Source organism: Pseudonaja textilis, chromosome 3 (assembly GCF_049901715.1).
Source record: "Pseudonaja textilis isolate UNSWEBS1 chromosome 3, rPseTex1.2, whole genome shotgun sequence".
Taxonomy (NCBI): domain Eukaryota; kingdom Metazoa; phylum Chordata; class Lepidosauria; order Squamata; family Elapidae; genus Pseudonaja; species Pseudonaja textilis.
In genome coordinates this window covers 130980155-130999811 of record NC_141992.1, presented here as the reverse complement: position 1 = coordinate 130999811, position 19657 = coordinate 130980155, and positions in this window count along the sequence as shown.

The following is a 19657-nucleotide window of genomic DNA, read 5'->3' as shown; positions in this document are numbered from 1 at the left end:
CATTTCAGACCAGTGGCTGTCCATTCTTTTCTTAAAAACCTCCAGTGATGGAAGCACCCATAACTTCTGAAGGGAAGCTGGTTATTTGGTTCTCACTTTTTAGGAAGTTTCTCCTTCATTCCAGGTTTCTTCTCTCCTTGGATTAGTTTCCATCCATTGTTTCTTGTGTTGCTTTCTTGGTGCTTTGCAAAACATGCTCTTACTTGTGGCAGCCCCTCAAATACTGGAATATTATCATGTCCCCACTAGTCCTTCTTTTGTCTAGACTAGCCCTACCCATTTCCTGCAACTGTTCTTCATATGTTTTAGTCTCCAGGCCTCCAAATATTCCATCATAAATATGCAATATGCAACTGCATTTGATGGCAGTTGTTTATATTTGGTTTTCTTTCATCCTACAAGCAAATCATTGCATCACAACAGGCAACCTAAGCAGCAGATCTTCTATGTAGCAGTGAAGCTCAAGAACTGCAACCTCCCAAGTTCTTCAATCCTGGGTTTTTTTATGATCCTAACCCTAGCAATGGTTTTAACATCTCTAGAAGATGAAATCATATCACCCGACTTCCCTGTGCCATCTTTGTTCATTGGAATAAGTTTTAGAATGGCTAAAATACTAATATCCCCCACAAGGAACGTATGAAAAGTGAGGTGGTCACAGTCTGAGATGCCTTTGGATAACCGGCAGCAGTTAATAAGAGTTAATCTTCTCTTTGCCTGCCTCACACAGCCATTCCTTTACAAAACTAAGAGCACAGTAGAGGGAAAGTACTGTAATAACATTTCTTTGCAGCAAAAGCCAGGGCCTTGCCTCTTTTATGTAGCCAGTAAAGTTCTGAAAGACAGAGCTGCAATTGTACAGCTGAACTAAACAGGATGGCTGTTTGAACCCCGTTCTAACTTATGGTAGTCATTAAACTCTAACCTCATTTCCCATTACAGCACCGTGCTGTGAACAGCTATTTACTGCTAATTGCACCAGCCAGAAATGGTCATAACTCAAAAATGAAACATTTGGTGGGACAGGGAACCCCAAATAAACAAACTAGATGCCCCTTCCCTGCATTTTGAACCATCTCTACAGTTTGCCAGGCTCTGGTGAATTTGGTGAATCGGCTGGGAAATCCAATCTAGCGATTCAAATTAAAGCAGGCATAAGGAGCTGAAAGAGGGAATGTATAGTTTCATTTCTAAAGCATTAGATATTCCAGGAAAAATGGGTAGCATCCTAGTCATGATCATTTAGCTTTCATAGGCCTATAACAGGCGTGGGGGATTTCTAGTTAATTTTTAATTAACTAGAAGAAAACTCTTCTTTTAAAAAAAATTGTTAAGAGAAGAAAAACATTTCTGACCATTTACCCCAATTGCTGAGTTTAAGACAGCAAGCAACATCCACGAAGTAGACCTCAACTCTCTGTACTACAGAAATTTATGTTATTTTGTTTAAACATCCATGCAAGATTTCATTGTAATGCTTTCTGACAGCCTGCTCACTTACAAACAAAGTGCATTTTGCCTTAACCTCAATGTGCTCAATGTATTCATGTAAAGACTGGGGTTTGCTATTCTCTTTCCTTCTTCCTTTTTATGAATGGATCCTTCACTCATACATCTTTCTAATGAGCATACCGTGGAGACTGGAAACCATGAGGTGATTGTGTCCAAAATAATATAGAGGTTCTCTGGTTCCAATCCAGAAAAGAGTAAATGGCTTATAAAAGCCGAGGTACCTCAAAGAAATCCTTCTCCTGTCTTCTTGTCTGAATACTGAAGCAGTTACGTTTTCAGCAAAACACAGCGATGCTCAAAGGGTATCCCTTGCATAGCAACACTATCATATAAAAGCTGGGATTAGGTGTCTGATTCACTTGATATAGGTTCCAACACTTGTATGACAATGTCATCATATATATCATTTGCCCTACTTCTCACTCCCACAGTCGTCCATGTACCAATCCATGTTGCCTCTAAAAGCAAGGAACAAAATGAGGTACTTAGACATGGGTGTGAGCCAGAGAACCTTAACTTGTATCTCCCGCTTAGGTTAGTTTTTCAGGTTTCCTGGCTCAATGGAGAGGGTTTATTGTAACCTTCAAAAGTCCTTAAAAGTTCCGGAGCTGGAGCTTTCATCCATGTGCTAGAATTTACAGTATGTTTGTAGTGTTTTTGGAAAGACACCTCTAGAGAAGCCTTCCTCGATTTGGTCCCTTTCAGATTTGTTGGGCCTACAACTCCCAGAATTCCCAAGCACCCAGTCGGAACATTCAAAGAGCTGTCGTCTTAACAACTCTGGACCAGACTACCAGGTTCAGGATGCCTTTTGTGAAACTTTTGAGTTCACTTCTAAACTAAGGAGAGCGTAAATCTGAAATCTTCTTCTCCTCACAGCAAACCCTCACCTTTTCCCTTCTGTAGTGTTCTATCATTTAGGCTGGCATTAAAGTTCCTTTTTTGGAAGGCTTCCAATGATAGACACCATAGCTCTGTCAGCAGAGCACTGTCAAAAGGTAATGCTGAACACCTCTCATTAAATTGCCCTGTACAGCTCACATATTGTTTTCTTTAGGAAGAAGGTAGTGTACACGCATACACGTAAACACACATACATACAAACACAGAGAAAAACAAACACACACACACACAAATGCAAATCTATTGATGGCCAAAACAAGGAAGATACCATTTAATTAAAATTGTAATTGTTTAATAATTAAAATTGTATTTTAAAGATACCATTTAATTAAAATTGTAATTGTTTACAATTTAATTAAAATTAAAATTGTATCCTTCCTTTTGAGGGAAATCCTTCCCTCAAAATGACGCTATAGAGCATTGCATACCAGAACAACTAGACACAAGGACAGTTTTTCCCCGAAAGCCATCACTCTGCTAAACAAATAATTTTCTCAACACTGTTCAACTATTACAAAGTCTGCACTACTGTTACTGTTAATCTTGTCATCACTCCTTTTCACCCATCCCCTCCCAATTGTGACTATATGACTGTAACTTTGTCGCTGGTATACTTACTATTTATATTGACTGTTTCCTAGTATGATTGATTGTTTATTGTACCCTATGACCATCATTAAGTGTCGCACCTTACGATTCTTGACTCCTGACAAATGTATCTTTTCTTTTATGTATACTGAGAGACCAAGACAAATTCCTTGTGTGTCCAATCACACTTGGCCAATAAAACAGAGGTGGGATTCAAATATTTTAACAACCGGTTCTGTGGGTGTGGCTTAGTTGGTGGGCATGGCTTGGTAGTCATGTGACTGGCTGGGCGTGGCCAACTCAACATCACTCACATTGAGGCATGCATCTCCTCGCCTGGCCTCTCATGACTGTGGGGATGCTGCAACAGTCGTAAGTGTGAAAAATGGTCATAAGTCACTTTTTTCAGTGCCATTGTAACTTTGAATGGTCACTCGACACAAGCAAAGTACCAGCAAAGAAGAGGAAAAAAACTCCAGAGAAGTTCCTGAGAAAGGAAGTCTAGTCCTGCCAAGAATGTAATAAGGGTTAACAGCGAGCCAGTTTCTGTAAGCAACACCAGAATGTTTCCTTCCTGCCTTCCTTACAGGATTAGGCCAATAATTGCGAATAACAACCGGTTCTCCGAACTGCTTAGCATGTTAACAACCGGTTCTGCCGAATAGGTGCGAACTGGTAGAATCACACCCCTGCAATAGAGTATTCTAAGTTATCTGGAGTTGCCATGAGTAAATTGGACAGCCATATAAATCTTCATAATAAATAAAATAAAATAAACTTGAATCCTTTTAAGTATTTTAAGTCTCTCCCTCTCTCTCCCCCCCCTCTCTCTATCTCTCTCTCCCCCCTCTCCCTCCCTCTCTTTATCTCTTATTCGAAGGCAAACAAACCCTAATGCATTCAAGGCTGCAACTGAATAGAACTTCCTCATGCAACACAAAGAGAGAAAAAAATTAAATCTTTGGGAAGTAATTGGGTTAATTATATAGAGTTCACGGCAATTAATTTTACTGCACTGTGGATGGAAATCAAATTTCAATGCAAGTTTTATCCAGCCCTGCCCATCTGGGGGAGGTTGCTCTCAGCAGAGATGAAATGCAGCTGAAAAAGGTTCACGCCTGGTTCTGGCTTGCCGCTTTTAGCCTCTGGGGGTTGGATTTCATTCTGTTCACGACTTCAGACCACCCCAAGATTACCAGTCAGGCAGAACTGAAGCCTTCTAAAAACAAACAAACACATTCCATCCCTTGGTGAGAAACGATGGCAGTCATCAAGCGACAGGCAGGCAGGAACCCATGTGTGAAGAAACTCAGTGGCAGGCCCAGTTCTCTGAGTCAACTGATGCCACTGAAAAACATTATTGTGTCTTTGTCTTCCTTTTTCCACTGATTCTCAAGCCTGGTACTGTAATTGTGTCTGTGTTTGTGTTTGTGTATAAATGTTCTGTGAGAGAGAAGGGAATGAATGGAAGTATGTGTGTCATGATTACACGCTGATTTCTATGAATAAAAACATATTGTGTGACTGAACTATAACTGGTTTAAGCATGGCATAATACCTGAACCCAGGCATGGACGTGTGTATGCCATAAATTATAATAATGCAATAGTGTTTGAACAAGGCCATCTTTTTAATAAATCATAGTTCAACTGTCATGATTTAGTGTGATGTGTAAACCAAATCCCATAAGTCTTCGTGAAAGGCAGGGCTATCATCAAGTTGTGTCCAAACTGACAGAAGAGAATAACAGAGTTGGAAGGGAACTTTGAGGTCTTCTGGTGTTGGAGCATTCACAACTTCTGGAGGCAAGCTGTTCCACTGATTAATTGTTCTGTCAGGAAATCGCTCCTTAGTTCTAGGTTGCTTCTCTCCTTTATTAGTTTCCATCCATTACTTCTTGCCCTGCCCTCAGGTGCTTTGGAAAATAGGTTGACTCCCTCTTCTTTGTGGCAGGCCCTGAGATAATGGAGGCCCCCCCTTGTCCTTCTTTTCATTAAACTAGACATATCCAGTTCCAACAACCGTTCTTTATACATTTTAGCCTGCAGTCTCCTAATCATCTTTGTTGCTCTTCACTGAACTCTTTCTAGAATCTCAACATATTTTTTACATTGTAGAGGCCAACATCGGATGCAGTATTCCAAATATGGTCTTGCCATGGCACTATAGAGTGATATTAACATGATCATACATACAGTAGACCTCACGGTTCGCTTATGACAGATCTACCCAGGGCTACCTATGACCCAGATTTGAATTACCAATGGCTGACCTCTTCCCCACATGGTCACATGATTGAATTTTGAACATTCAGCAATGGGCCTGCATTTACAACCATTTGCAGTATCCCTCAGTTAGATGGCCACAATATATGGCTTTTCGCTGGAAACCAGAATTTACTTCTACGTTCCACTAAAAAAAGGCCTGTTGCGGACAATAGATTTACTTAATGAGCACCTCATAAAGGTCATTACGTTAGACATGATTATGTAGCGACCTCTTCACAGGCATGATTTACAACAGTAATTCTGGGGTCAATTTTGGTCATATGTCAAAGGCTATAAATAGCCTCCTATAATTTGAAGTTTGAGATCTAACTTGGTGTAGCTGTTAATGCACCAGTGTATAAATGGGGGGAATCATGAGTTCTAGTTCTACCTTAAGCATGAAGCTATGTGGGTGACCTTAGGTCAGTCATACTCTCTTACCCCCTAAGAAGAAGAAAAGCGATTGCAAATCACTTCTGAAAAACCTGAAAAACTGCAAGGACTTACTCAGGTAGTTCTTTGAGGAATGAAAACGACTTGAAGGCACATAAAAACAAAACAAAATAAAATTTCCCTCAAAGCTCAATGGCTGAGGCAGCCAGAAATTTATATTAAGGGGACGGTGGCTCAAGTGGCTGGAATGCTGGACAGGAGATTTGCAAGCTGATGTTCAAGACCCGAGAGCTGCTGTGGGGCGGGGTTGAGCTCTCGTCCATCACTCCAACTCCTTCCAGGGACGTGAAAGGTGCCCCCGACTGGACCTCTCCAGGGCAATGCTGATGTCAGCAGCTAATCCTTTCAACCCAGAAGCCTTTCGGTGTTTCTCACACAACTACAAATCAGAACATGGAATACTCAGAGGACGCCATTTTAAAAATGCCCATTTACTAGCCAATTTTCTCGTGTGGCTTTGAAACTGAACATAGCAGCATGAGGATAATGAAAAAGACAATAGTAGTACAATTCTATATATGGCCACTGCATCTGAGTTCACCGAGACCTACGCTTACTTATTTGTAGGTAAGATTACAGTCCAAGGAACTAAATTGTGAATTACAAAACATCATTCATTTCATGTAACCTCAGCTTAAGTTAATAAAGGTAAGGTGTTCTTTGAGTTGCTCAACTCTTAATGACTTCATGAACACCTTCCTGAAATTTCCTTGGTGCCAACATGGAACTGAAATGCGGCTCCTTCTTATTTGCTTCCAATTTCTCAGTTTCTCTTCATAAAACTGGGATTCCCTGGTTTGTCTCTCCCATTCATGTACTAACCAGGACCACTTTTGTTTATCTTCAAGTTCAGCTAGATGCTGCCATCTGTTGAATTAGCGACATTTCTTGTAGCACTGTTTCCTACCAAACGTTGGCACTTCTTAGTGTTGTTTTTTTCTGAAACACGGATATTGCTGTCGCATATTAGGCTGTTGTCATTTCCAATTGCTTAAATATGGCTGCAGTCTATTACTGTTGCTCAGTTACCATGGTTTACCTACATCCTTTTTTTTGCAGATTCAAATGAGTTAGCTCTTCTGAATGTTTCAGGAAAACAAGTACAAGAAAACCCTGCTCCTGGCCGTAGGATCTTTTGCTGATCAATAGAAATGATACAGTTATTGCAGTTTTTCCAGACTATGAAAGTTGAGTTTATGCACCATCTTCCAATGTTACCTTTATTTATATCTTGCCTGTAATCGAAGTAATTGACATTGCTCATTATATGTCATGTGCCCTAAATAATTTAATTTCTCTTCCTGGATGATATTCACAGTTTCTTTATCTTCAGTCACTCTTTGGAGGATCTTATTATTTCATATATGTTGGACCCATAATGTTCTAAGCAATCTGATGCAAATCTACGCATTTCAGAGACAAAATTTTTCTGGTTGTAATGCTTTTACTCTGTAGAGGAGCAGGGGTAAGATATAATAGCATACAATCCAGAATAGAATTCTAATCTTAATTCCAATAGTAAACTATTTACCTTTTCTTTAAAAAGCTGCTCTTCCCTGTTCAATCCAGCTCCTTATTTCCATACTATGATCCCATCTATCATTCAAAAGATAGTCCAGGTATGTTTACTCTCTGCGCTTGTTTTCTGGTTCAGAAATTTTATTTTAATGGATAACCAATCTTTTTGGCCGTTATCTGATTTTATTTGTCCTGCAAGATTTACTCCATTGATATATTTGTTCATAGTATGCTCATATTAAACTTTGCTCATACATATTAATAATATTAGCTATATAGTGTATTATATACAATGTTAATATTTCAGAACTTCCTTCTCTGTCCCAATAGCCTAAGATGCAGTTTATAACTTGCCCAGCAACATATTCAATTAAGCCTTGCATGCTTGAGTTTCCACATCACACTAAGACACGATTGAGCATGTTATCATCATGGTGGTTCAGATATAACTCCATGTCAAAAACCCTGATTTGCAACACAGAGTAGATGGGATCACGTATTATGCCCAGCTAAGGCAAAACCAAATAAAGCCCTTTATATCTTAGTGCACTATGAATGCAAATATTCTGGTAAAGTCCTTAAGCCTATAGCTAAATACTTTTTATGTGGTTTTAATCCCAAGACAGCTTGATTCTTTTTCTCACTCTAGCAGACTTCATGCATTTAAATGCAGCTGGCCACAAGTAATTTCATTGCAACAGATTTGTGTATTTTTGCCCATGGTGTTTGCATAAAGAGTCCTCTACACAGAGGTAGTATTCAGCAGATTCTGACCAATTTTGGAGAACCGGAAGTGGAAATTTTGAGTAGTTTGGACAACCGGAAAATGCCACCTCTGACTGGAGATTTTACAGTATCTTTCCCCTGCCATGCCCACCAAGTCCACGCCCACCAGAACCGGTAGTAAAAAAATTTGAATCCTGCCACTGCCTCTACAGGTAATCCTTGATTTTACAATCTTTCATTTAGTGACCAAAATTACAACAGTATTGAAAAAAGTGACTGATTTTCACATTTATGACCATTGTAGCATCTCCATGGTCACATGATTAAAATTCAGAGGTTTGGCAACTGACTCATATTTATGACGGTTGCAATGTGCCAGGGTCGTGTGTGATCACTTTTTGCAACCTTCTGACAAACCAAATCAATGGGGATTTTACTGACTTAACAACTGCAAGTGATTCACTTAATAATGGTGGTAAGAAGGGGCAACATTTGGGGCAAAATTCACTTAACAACTGTCTCACATAGCAACAGAAATGTTGGCTTCAATTATGTCATAAGACGAGGGTTTTTATATAGTATGTGTAGATGAGTGATGCACAGTATTGTGATTGTGTTTTTAAGACACTGACTCAACACATTTTTAGACAGCCATCTACAGCTTGATGTTTCTAGCTTCTTTCAGAAGTGATATAAAATTAATTATAGCTCAAGATAAGAAAAAAGGAGGGGCTGTCATCAGATAGTAAAGTTTAAATTCAAGCCGGAAAGAAAAGGAAATTAAATCTTGTTTAATTATCCTTACTCATGAGGCCCTAAGCCAGCAGGGTTACATTTCTCACTTGGAGAAATGCTGGCACTTCTTCCTGTGTGTACATCAGGCCTATCTCACAAAAGTGTTGCCCCAGGAAGATAGCATGAATTAGCCCTTTGACAAGATTGCCTCTGAATGCTCCTTCTGTGACAATGTACAGCAGGGAAGGGCAACTGAACTACGGCCAAAGGCAGCCGTGTCCAAGGGGAAGGGCTCAAGTCGGCAGGTGAGATGTAATTCAATATAATGATCCTGTGCTAAGATACTTGGAAAGTACTATTACTCCGGACGTTAAAAGACTGAATCTGAGAAATGTGTGACTTACCAGTTTTTAAAAGGCTATTTTTTCCCCCTACTAATTAAAGTGACACAATATATTTCCTTTTGGCATAAATGTCAGAATGCTTTAAGTCTTATGCATGATTTTATACATAGGTGTTAAATGACTATGTGATATATTTGGGTGAATTATATCAATTTAATATGTTAAATCTTTGGGGGGGGGGTCACAATAATCCTCATTGTGATGGAGACAAAAACAGTGTGTGTGTGTGTGTGTGTGTGTCTGTGTCTGTGTGTGTAATGTTTCTGCTCTTTTTCCCACTCTCCAACGGTGGTATTCTACCAATTCAGCCCAGTTCTGGCATACCAGTAGCGCTGAAGATCAGATGACAGAGAACCGGTTCGCTCCGAGCCTCTCCGACACTCTGCAGTTGGGCCCACCCACTCACCCCTGCTCCTAGGTCCTTTTTAACCTCTCAGCTCTTTGGCGCGGCAGAGCGATTGCTGTGCTAAACAGCTGAGAGGCGCAGAAGCTTAGTTTTTACTGTCTTAATGTATGCACACCTGCACACAAGTCACGTGAGTCGTGTGAGTCACGCAACTTCCCCTGCAGCCACAGCCACCAAGCCACGCCTGTGCTGGTCAAACAGTATATTGTTAATTGGGAATTGGGAGCTGTCCCCTTAAGGGAATGCCTCATGGGAAATGTAGTTCATGTCATGTGGTCACATCTATAATCCTGATTGGTCACCGAATTGACCTCTTTGGGTTGGGGAAGCCTTTATTTCATTCTTGTTGGACGCCAGCATTGTGCTGGTGTCTTTCCCTTTGCTCCATCATTATGGGATGAAGATAACCATATTTTCACACTATGAAGACAACTATGCAAAGATTGGACATTAGATGAATCTCAACATAACTGTGAGTTATACCTTGAGGATGCCTGGTGTGTTCCAATAAAGAAACTTCGCACGGAAGTCTTTGTTGAGTTTAACTGCTTATCTTGGGTATTTTTTTTGGAAGATAAATAAATATTGCCTAAGACAAGACAATGCCCACAGAACCGGTGGTGGGAACTTTTGAATCCCACCACTGCCTCCAACGTGCTCCCTGCTTCACTAAACCTTCCCCCCTTGCTTTTCCCACTACTATTTTTCTAATGATTGTATTGTACAGCTATAGAGTGAATAATCAAGTAACCTTTCGGACAACCATGGCTTCGATGACTGAGAATCTCCATAGACTATGCCCTTTGGGATGAATGCCCTTCAAATGGTATGGGAGTTTGAACAGACTTCCAGAAAAATTGCAGACTACAGGAACCATTTTGTGATGACCCAGGGTGGGATACAAAATAAACATAGGCACAAAAATAGGGGAAGCCCCTTTAATTCCTTCAACTTGGGTTTAAAGCTCCAAATATCCTTGACTGGAGACAAGAAATCTGCCCCACAAACAGTTGCAAAAAGGAGGACACCCTGTTCAAACCACACTGAAGCAATTAAGGAAACCAGGCAAGATAAGGGCTTGAAGACATCCACAGATATTGGAATATACACTGGGAAGGGTGCCAAACTCAAGTAAGAATGGACAGACTAGAAATATTTTCACGCTTTGTTTCCAGCACTGGCTCATGCCCAGTCTGCCCTTTTAAATAGTTCTCACAGCTGCAGCCCACGATGGGGATCAAGGCCTTTACCTCCCTGTAGACAGGGGTGGGATTCTACCAATTCTCACCTATTCACTAGAACTGGTTGTTAACATGCTAAGCAGTTTGGAGAACCGGCTGTTAGAAGAAATTACTGGACTAATCCTGTAAGGAAGGCAGGAAGGAAACATTCTGGTGTTGCTTACAGAAACTGGCTTGCTGTTAACCCTTATTACATTCTTGGCAGGACTAGACTTCCTGTCTCAGGAACTTCTCTGAGAATTTTTTCCCTCTCCTTTGCTAGTTTTTGCTTGTGTGGAGTCACCATTCAAAGTTACAATGGTACTGAAAAAAGTGACTTATGACCATTTTTCACACTTATGACTGTTGCAGCTTCCCCACAGTCATGAGAGGCCAGGCAAAGAGATGCGTGCCTCAATGTGAGTGATATTGAATTGGCCACGCCCAGCCAATAACATGACCACCAAGCCATGTCCACCCAGTCACATGACTATCAAGCCATGCCCACCAATTAAGCCACGTCCACAAAGCCAGTTGTTAAAAAATTTGAATCCCACCCCTGCCCGTATACCATATCATTCACGTTTCTCCCTTATCCTCTCGTCCCTGTGTGTCCTAGGATGGAAAGGGGATGGGCCTGGGTTCTCCTCTGACTGCCCAGCCAGCCTGTGCCCTTCCCCAGCCTCTTCCACACCCTCCAGAGCCACACTTCCACTCCCTGTCGGATGTTCCTCCTCTCTCTCGGAGTCAGTCTCCAACAGGGGCATGACACATTTGTTTGAGATGCAGGCAACATAGACTCAACCCCAACAGCCTGCACCTGTCTTCAACAGTGAAGGAACACAGGGCAGAAAACATACTGTAGAAAGCACAACTCCACAACACAGTTCTTTTAGAAGTTCCAAGAACTCCGCATCCATTTGCATTACTCAAGTGACCCTGAAGACAGGAACAAACCTTCAAGTGGCCTCAAGGACTCTGTTAAAAAAATGCAAATGACCAGCTGACTGCAAGGAGTTTAAATTCTTCCACCATCCCCACTCCACACCATCCAGTCAGAGCTGAAGAAGCTTCTTAGATGAGAAGTGAAACGTCTTCAAAGAAAAAATAAGAAAGTCCAGTTTCTTCCTGAAAAAGCACCTTTGGGACAATCAAGTAATAAAGAATCTGGCTGGAGCTGGGGGTTGAAGTCTACCCATCTTAAATTTGCTGAAGTTGAAGAACATTGATCTACTACAGCACTTATTCTATTCCTAATATTAGCTAACCATGCAAGAATATGCAAAAAGCAAAGGTAATGTTTTCCTCGGTCCAGTCATGTCAAACTCTAGGGAGTGGTGCTTATCTTTATTTCTTAGATGAGGGGACCAGTGTTGTCCAAAGATACTTCTGTGATCATGTGGCCAGCATGACTATAAACTGAGGCACCCAGAACATTGGTACTTTCCCACCAGAGTGGCACCTATTTATCTACTCACACTTGCATGCTTTCAAACTGCTCGGTGGGCAGGAGCTATGGCAAGTGAGCTCACCCTTTTGAGCAAAGCTCAGCTTTCCTGCTGACAAGCTCAATTGATAAAAAATCAATTCCCTAATTCAGTGGAATTATATTCCCAGAAGTATGGAATTTATATTTTAGCTGCAAGATTTACTCCATTGATATAACTGTTTGAGTAAAATGAATTAAACTTTGCCCATGTGTATTAATAATACAACTATGCAGTGTGTTAAATGCAGTGTTAATATTTCAGTAACATACTTCTGGGAACATGAATTATGTAGGATTGTAGCCAAAAGTTTTTTTTTCCTTTTACCTACTTGGCTTTGGAATGTGTTAACTTAATCAAGAGGGTTCAAATTTGGCTCAGTGTCATTGTCTCCTGTGGGTGACAATCATTACACAATCTAAATTTTCAGAAAATGAGGAAATCAAAATCTACCAGTAACCATTCCACTTGTATTACATCACTACATAAAATTAGCTGTGTATGATGGACTGAACCTGTGTGCATACTTTTCTTTCTCTCTCTCTCGCAGAGATATTGAGAACTCTTTGAAAGTGTGAGGCCCTGGATAAATACTCAACATATTTTTCTATAGTTCCCTCTCGATAAAATAGTTTTGTCCATAACCAAGAAAGACACTTTGGCAATATTTTAAATAATGATGAAAGGGTGAGAAATAAGGAAAGTCCATTTCCCCCTCAAACCCCAGTCAAGAACAGGCACGGCTCAAAGTAAGGAAGATGGCTGGTTATTTGAAGGAAAATAAAATGGAGTACCTTGGAACAGAACAGAGTAGCAGCTAAACATAGAAAAGAGAGGCTACTTCCCACCTGAAGAGTTAAAAAAATATTTGCCTATCATTGCCTATATATGACCACAATTGAGCACAAAAATTCTATTGCTAAGTGACACATTTGTTAAGTGAGTTTTATTCCATTTTACTATCATTCTTGCCACAGTTGTTAAACAAATCACTGCAGTTATTCAGTTAGCGATATGGTTGTTAAGTGAATCTGGCTTCCTCATTGACTTTGTTTGTCAGAAGGTCACAAAAGGTGATCACACCCCGGGACACTGCAACCGTCGTAAATATGAATCAGTTGGCAAGCATCTGGATTTTGATCATATGGCCATGCGGATGTTGCAACGGTTGTAAGTGTGAAAAATGGTTGTAAGTCACTTTTGTCAGTGCCGTTGTAACTTAGAATGATCAGTAAACAAACTGTTGTTAAGGACTACTTATAATTGTTAAGGTTCCAGGCTAGAAAATGAGAGACCATGAGTTCTAGTTCTACCTGAGCCATAAAAGTCAACTGGCTGACTCTTCAACGGGCCAGTCATTCTCAGCTCACCTCACCTCACAGGGTTCTTGTTCTGGGGAAAATAGAAAGAAGAAACTGTATTGGCTATGTTCACCTCCTTGAGTTATTTGCAAATAAAGTTAGGGTACAAATAAATACAAATAAATTACACAAATTCATAAAAACAGTCAATATGTTGTTAAAACATGACACATGAAAGTAGTATTACAAGGGGCAGAATATATTCGGAGTTTGCCAACATTAAAAAAAGAAACTTGAAGAAAATAAATCTAGGTGATAGTGGGGTGAACAAACCCCAGGCCAAGAGGTACTAAATATCACCCAGACACCACACAACCCAAAGTATCTTTGAGAGGAAAGATGGAGTGAAAAATCAAGATGGCGAAATGGAAAGTCATGTACTGTGTATGAGCACCCACAGCACACTTGTTAGTTGCAGGTCCCACTTATTCCATTTAATACATGTGACCCATTATTTTGCAGCAATTTAATTACAGACTTCCAGTCTCTAAAGTTTGACTTAAAGTTTACAGTAAAGTAATTCTAACTAATTTGTTAGAATCCTCATCTTAAAATCCCCAAGCATATTCTTAGCGGATTCAATATCGGAGATCCTACGTGTTCCCATTCAGTGTAAATGAGTCACACAGCAAGAGAAAGAAAACAATGAACTTTGTGTTCTCCCACTGACATTTTTGCACTCTCCCCTTCATAAAGGCTTTTTTATATAAATGCATTCAGGCAATCCTTCCAGGGAGTGTGGTTATCATCAGCTAATCTCACTTTGAGGAAAGGTAAGCCAAGTGACTTTATGTCAAAGCTCCTTAATCCCTTCAGATGAGCTGGAGCATCTTAAAATAACTTAAGACACAACTCATGTCATACCAGCCTAGCAATGTCAACTCACTAAGCCCATTCATTGTAGTGACTCACTTCTTAGCCCGAATTCAGAATGATATCCTGGAAAGCCAACCAGGTATGAATCAGCTCTGAAGGGTTTTCTACTATTATCTTACAGAGGTGTTACTCCCTTCTCTTGAAAGAAGCATAGCTTGAAAACAACGCGTTATTGAAACTAACCATGTGCAAGAATGTGTTTTGTCAGAGAGATACAACAAAGAAACACAACAGCCAATTCGTCTGAGGAGTGCATGCATCTAGAATTTTGAGAAATGGCTGCAAAGGGAAGGAGAGGTGGTGGAACGAGTATCTAATCACAATATGGGGGCTGCGTCAAAAAATATAATACCGTACAGTATTTCAGAAGGCAAACTGCTGATGGGGTTCCCCTCAATCCCCTCTAGATCCTTGACATGCTCTATATCACCCGGCTTACCTTCTAGGCCACAAATGTGCTTCCAAATAGGTTTCCAGTCACTTTTTTGTTTTTAAAAATATTTACAGCTGTAAAAGGCTAAACAGAAAGGCATTCTTACAAATTAAGATGGTGTCACTGCCACCAGGTTCACAGTCCAATGCCCTCTACACTGCAGTGTTTCTAAAACTTGGCAACTTTAAGACATGTGGACTCCCAAAATTCCCACCCCTGATTGAGGAATTCTGGGAGTTGAAGTCCACATGTCTTTAAGTTGCAACTCTACAGCAAGCTTTTGGGGGGGGTGAGTGGGGAGTTTATTATTTAATATAGATTCTCTCCCAAAGATTGACATAAGGCTGGCCTAAGATATGTTGCCATCCAAGGAAGAAGGATAACAGCATTCGTCCTCTATTCAAGTCCATCTGTCTTTTACCTCAAATCAGCTAAATTGTTTTGGCAGCCAATGGGTTGCCAATATGATCGCCGGATGACGGATATGGCACTGCCATGACGGATATGGCGGTAAAAGTCTAATTGTCACAAATTAAATAAGGAACACTTTGTTACCCTTTCTATCATGACATCCCAAATCTGTTGCCTGAGGTAACTAACTCACTCTGTCTAAGGGCAGGGCCAGATTTGTCCTACTAAGGTGCTTTCTTACCTTATCAGCAAACTCCAGCAAATGGGAAGGAGAACTTTTTTTGAGGCCACCAGGTGGAACTGCTGCTCTATTGCAAGACATTTTTCCAATTCAACAAAACCTTCATCTGGCACGATGTTCATATGAACAGCACAGATTTTTATTAGAAAAAAAGAAAACGCCTGTATTTTTAAGCCTTAGGGTCTTTTCAATTGAGGAGCTCTTTGCAGCGTTGTCTGTAGATGTACACTAACTAACTGCTGTGGGATGCCATTTCTGTCCTGAGAGTGATTTAGTCATGGGTGATAAATTATGAGTTTCAATTCTCTTCTTGTCAGCAGCCAGCAAAATATAAACAGCTTTCAGCAAAACGCTCAAGAGTTGGGAAAAGCACCCAGTATTTTAGTTACAGGTAGTCCTCAAGTTACAACCACAATTGACTGAATCTGCCTTCCCCGCTGACTTTGCTTATCAGAAGTTTGCAAAAGCTGATCACATGACCCCAAGGACACTGCAACCCTCATAACTATAAACCAATTGCCAAGCATCTGAATTTTGATCATGTGACCGTGGAGATGCTGCAACGGTTATAAGTGTGAAAAACGGTCATAAGTTACTTTTTTCAGTGCTGTTGTAACTTTGACCGGTCGTTAAATGAACTGTTGTAAGTCAAGGACTATCTGTACTTTTAATTTACATTTAAAGCAGCCAGGTCCTTTCTCAGAATCAGGCAGCTTCCCTCTGTAGTTGCCCTAGATTCCCAGGAAAATATATGGTTATTTCAAGGTTCATTGACAACAGTGATGTTCAACTGCCTTGAATATTCCACAGTAGCTTTTGGGAATCTAGGCTAAAGCAACGAGCAGCCCAACAAGGCAATGTTTGTAGCAGTGTTTCTTAACCTTAGCAACTGTTAGATGTGTGGATTTCAACTCTCATGATTCCCCAGTCATTATGGTGGCTGAGGAATTCTGGGAGTTGAAGTCCATACAATTTAAACTTGCCAAGAGTGAGAAAGGCTGGTTTATACCAATCTGTCCAGCTCGGTGCCTTTCAAATGTCTTGGGCTGCAATGTCCAGAATCTCCATCAAAGTTAGAACAGCATCTGAAATTCCAAAAGGCTCAGATTTTTATTTTTATTTTTTTGTGGATGAGGGTAGCAAGTTAAACTCCTTTCCTTGTGGCACTTCTTGAAGTGTCTATACAACAGTGGTAATATATATGTAACAGGATCGTATTATATGGCAGTAGTAATTCCAAGAGTCCTTGGGAAATGGTGTTTACTCAAGACTTTTCCAAAGAAATTGCCTTTCGAAACCCAGTTTAAAATGCACCCAAGACTGAGCTGGGTAATATTTGGTGATCTATGAGGATGTCTATGTAATACAAGCTTATATTGCAATGTTTCTCAACTTTGGAAACTTTAAGATGTGTGGACTTCAACTCCCAGAATTCCCCCAGCCTGTATATTGACAACTGTACATTCCCAGAAGACAGTGAACTATTAATGCTTGGCCTTTCCAATCAAGAGCGAACACAAAGAACTTTCAGACAATCAGTCAATGTTCACTTGCTATCATATTACGTAAAACATTAAGTGAACGCCTCTACCTGCCCTCTTACGTAACAGGGAGGGGAATATATTGCTATGTCTACACCACTGGTGTGATTAAAAAATTTTTACTACCGGTTCTGTGCGCGTGGCTTGGTGGGCTTCGCTTGGTTTGGTGGATGGCCTTGGTGGGCGTGGAAGAGGAAGGATACTGCAAAATCTCCATTCCCTCCCCGCTCTGTTCTCCTGTGCAGGGTGATAAAAGAAGACCCAGTCAATCATCTGGGACTTGGGAGGCAGAGAATAGATGGGGGCTGGGCCAGTCAGAGGTGGTCTTTGCTGGTTCTCCAAACTACTCAAAATTTCCACCAGAACTGGGGTCAGAACCTGCTAAATACCACCTCTGGTCTACACTTCATTTTTTCTGTATATGTGTCTTCCTGATCATTTGTCCCTTTCTTTGCAATAAGCCCCAATAAAAATGAGAGAGGTGCATTGCTAAAATTGCCTCCTAAGATTCCAGTGTTGAAGTATTGGCAATTTTGCCTCTGAATTTCTTTTCTCAACCATGCAATAAACTACAATAATCCACAGTAACCTTGTGGTTGAGACAGGTGGCCAAATAAATAAAGAAACAAATAAATGTATAATGACAAGATTTCAAAATCTGGGAACTAAGGCAAAGGGAGAATTTTCTCCAGTGTGAGTACAGCCCATTTTTTTAAATACAAGAGAGCCGTTTCTTGCCATTTCTAGGTATGTCTAGTCTAGCAAAGAAAAGGACTAGGGGGTGACGTGATACCAGTCTTCCAATATTTGAGGGGCTGTCACAGAGAAGAAGGGGTTGGCTTAGTCTCCAAAGCACCTGAGGGCAGGACAAGAAAAGGTGGAAGATCATTAAAGACAGATCCAACCGGGGTGGGATTCTACCAGTTCGCACCTATTCGCTAGAACTGGTTGTTAACATTCTAAGCAGTTCAGAGAACCGGTTGTTAGAAGAAATTACTGGCCTAATCCTGTAAGGAAGGCAGGAAGGAAACATTCTGGTGTTGCTTACAGAAACCGCCTCTCCGTTATTCCTTATTAAATTCATGGCAGGACTAGACTTCCTGTCTCAGGAACTTCTCTGGAGTTTTTTTCCCCTCCTTTGCTGATACTTTGCTTGCGTGAAGTGACCATTCAAAGTTACAATGGCCCTGAAAAAAGTGACATGACCGTTTTTCACACTTACGACTATTGCAGCATCCCCACAGTCATGAGAGGCCAGGCGAGGAGATGTGTGCCTCGATGTGAGTGATATTGAGTTGGCCACGCCCAGCCAATAACATGACCACCAAGCCACACCTACCAACTAAGCCACGCCCACAGAACCAATTGTTAAAAAATTTGAATCCCACCCCTGGATCCAACCTAGAACTAGGGAGAAATTTCCTAACAGTGAGAACAATTAGTGAAACAACTTGCCTCCAAAAGCTGTGGGTGTTCATCACTGGAGACTTTCAAGAAGAGATTGGACAACCATTTGTTCAGAATGGTATCAGGTCTCCTGCTCAAATAGGGGCTGGATTAAGATCTCCAAGGTTCCTTCTAACCCTCTTATTTTATGACCTTGACATGGGACTTCATGAAACTGCCACTTGTCAATATGTCAAAATAGCTCATAAATGCAACTCTGTGGTTATTCGAGGATGAGGGGGGGGGTAGGGATTCTTATCTACTCCAGCACTGGGAATGCATCTTCCTCTCTGAATCATCCCTACTTCTTCCTTTTGCCACACATTCCTCTGAGTTGATTATATTAACTCAACTAGAATAACAAAGTTTGCTTCAAAGAACGGCGCACTGATTGACACAGAGATTTTTCAGAATACATGTAAAAGGTTATATCACAGGATATTAAAAATATTTTAACTGCAAAAGACAACAGTCAGTGTCAGAAGACAACTACTGAAATGAAAGAAGCCCAAGCACACTGGCCTAAGAATAGGGACCACAGTGGGTTTAGGGAGTGAGAAAAAGGCAGGCAGTGAAGCAAGTTTGTCGTGTGTGTGTGTGTGTGTGTGTGTGTGTGTGTGTGTGGTGTTTAAATGATACTATATAGGCTAAAATTTTTGCTTTTATGAGACCAGGGAGGATGGAGGACAATTTTTGAGCAGAAAAGGAGCTCAAATGATTCAATAAACTAACCAGATTGGCTCCAGCTTTTTTGTTTGGTGTGTATAATAATTTCTCTCAGAAATAAATTAGATTTAGGTTAGGAATCTGCAAACTGTATGCTTAATTAGGACTCTTTAATTAGGACTTTCTTTTGCACAAACTTGCATTCAATTATGTTATAAGTGTCCTCAATTTACTTGTGGCCTGATCATCCCGAGCAAACCGGAATCCAAAACCACTGCAGAGAGCTTACACATTAAGTGAGTCTTTGGCTAGTGCTGCAAAATTGGCTTTAATCTCTATTTAATTTATATGTGAATTGAAGTTATTTAATTTGGCATGATGGTGTGACAAAATATATTCCCCTAAATCTCTGCCATTACAGAAATTTTAACAAGAAAAGAAATACAGCACAGTTTACGATATC